Source organism: Penaeus chinensis, chromosome 15 (genome assembly GCF_019202785.1).
Source record: "Penaeus chinensis breed Huanghai No. 1 chromosome 15, ASM1920278v2, whole genome shotgun sequence".
Classification (NCBI taxonomy): domain Eukaryota; kingdom Metazoa; phylum Arthropoda; class Malacostraca; order Decapoda; family Penaeidae; genus Penaeus; species Penaeus chinensis.
In genome coordinates this window covers 12808887-12811386 of record NC_061833.1, presented here as the reverse complement: position 1 = coordinate 12811386, position 2500 = coordinate 12808887, and the positions used below count along the sequence as shown (strand labels likewise).

At 33.4% G+C, this 2500-nt stretch overlaps 1 protein-coding gene across 5 annotated transcripts in view; it reads right to left on the bottom strand.

Annotated features, from left to right (window-relative positions):
• Positions 1 to 2500, bottom strand: part of LOC125032975 — a 155573-nt gene that overhangs the window by 8464 nt on the left and 144609 nt on the right. The gene's annotated exons all lie outside the window — the stretch shown is intronic.

Below are 2500 nucleotides of genomic sequence, written 5' to 3'. Positions count from 1 at the left end.
AATGAGAAAATTAATCATCATCACCATCATTACTTCTAACATTATTCTTATTATTATCATGTAGACGTGAAAATGACCCTTTTCATTGACAACTTCTCACGGCAAAAAAGAAAGAAAGAAACAAAGAAGTAACAGTGATAACAGATAGCGATAACAGAAAAATAACACATAACTGATAATAAGACAAGAAGAAGAAGAATAACAAGAACAAGAACAAGAACAATAAGAACAAGAAGCAGAAGACAGAGGATAAGAAGAAAATTAAGAAGAAGAAGAAAAAGAAGAAAAAGAAGAAAAATAAGGAGAAGAAGAAAAGGAAAAAGAAGTAAAAAAAAGAAAAGAAAAAGAAAAAGAAAAAGAAAAGGAATAAATGGAAGAAAGATGAAGGAGAAAAAAAAGAAAATGAAAAAGCAAAAGCAAAAGAATAAATGGAAGAAAGAAGAAGGAGAAAAAAAAGAAAAAGAAAAAACAAAAGGAAAAGAAGAAGAAGAAGAAGAAGAAGAAGAAGAAGAAGAAGAAATGGAAGAAAGAAGAAGAAGAGGAAGAAAGAAGAAAGTAAAAAGAAGAAAGGAGGAAGAAGAAGAGGAAAAGTAAATCCCCACGAGAACCGCGCTTCAACCCGAATCCCTCTGCAACATTTCTGTGCAATCCTGCATTCTCGCAACCCGAGGGAGGAAGCTTAAAAGGCGAGTCAACAGGAAGAGGAGGAGGGGGGAGGAGGAGGAGGAGGGGGGGAGGGGGGAGGAGGGGGAGGGGGGAGGGAGAGGAGGAGGGGGGGAAGAAGTAGAAGAAGAAAGAGAAAGAGGAGGAGGAGGAGAAGAAAGAGTAGGAGAAGGAGACAAAGACGAAGACGAAGAAGAAAAAAAGAATAAGAAAAAGAAGAGGAAGTAGAACAAGAAGAAGAACCAGAGGAAGGAGGAACAAGAGGAGGAGGTCGAGTTCCCCCCCCCCCCCCCGTGACCTTTCTTTAAACAGCCCAAACGTCTCGGGTTTAATATAATGCTTTTTCCTCGCCTTAACGCTCATCTCGTGAGGAAATCTGCTCCTTGTGGACAACCAGCCTTTCATATTTGCATTTAATTTTGCATATATATATATATATATATGTATATATATATTTTTTTCTTTTTTTTTTTTCTTTATTCATTCGTTTACCTACTTATTTTCATTTACCCTTCCACTTGTTTATTTTCGTGTTTATTCACCTATCTGCCGACACATTATGTCTATTTTTTTTATCCGTTCATTAATTCATCCCTCTTTCTATTTATTCAGTTAATAGTTTATTTACGTATTTACCTCTTCATTTATCCCTACGGTATTTGTATATCGCTATTATCCATTTTGGCTCAGATTCTGCATTTGCTATAAACATCGATTATTGGGAAGCCATGGAATCCTCCTTCAAGAGATAAAATAACAACAAAAAACAAAAGTGCATCAAGGAGAATGGAATTCAATCCGGATGAAACCATTTTGTTAAAAGGGCGATGTAAGCTTTGGGAATAATGGAATTCACCTGCTCTTTTTCCTTTGTTTCTCCGTTTCTTTGTTTATGCGTCCATTTACCTTTCTTTCATTTCCTTGTTTATTTATTCATTTGCTTATAAATTCATTTATTTCAACTATTCACTTTATGGAACTGTATTATGCATAATTAGAAGTTAATCAACTATTTATTAACTTGAAATTAAAAACATAAACGGGGCATTTTTTGTCTTTGTTGTTGCTGTTGTTATAACTATTATCATTATCCTTTTCATCATCATTATCATTATCATAATTATAATTATTATCATTACTGTTGTTATTGTTGTTGTTGCTATCATTATTATTACTATTATTATTATTATTATCATTATTATTATTATTATTATTATTATTATCATTATTATTCTTATCATTATTATTCTTATCATTATTATTATCATTATTATTATTATCATTACTGTTATTATTGTTATTATTATTATCATCATCATTATCATTCTTATTTTTATTCTTATTCTTATCATTGCCATCATCGTTATTATTATTACTATCATTATCATTCTTTTATTATCCTTATTGTGGCGTTTAGACATGGTTTGAACAATATATGTATGTATACATATTCTTCCATCAACGACAGTATATCACAGAATCATAAAACATTATTCAAAACCATTTCTGCGCAATAAACCAATCCAGAAAGGGGTTCAAACACCACAAGACATCTTATTTAGCATCACATTATTTCCCTTCGCTGCCAACCAAAACAATACGAACTTTTCCCTTTTTAATCTAGCTCTCCCTTTAAACTCTACGACGGGGAAGTAGTTGTCATCAGCAACAGTGGCATAGCTTCCTCTGCCTCTCACACTCAGGTTCGGCGCTTTCATTATGCAAATTTCATCCAAACTGCAAATTGGCATTTATAGTTTAATCATTCAGACGGGTTTCGCCTACACGGCACTTCAGCAATGGATGTCAAGGGCAAGCGTGAGGGTCTCTGGGTTAT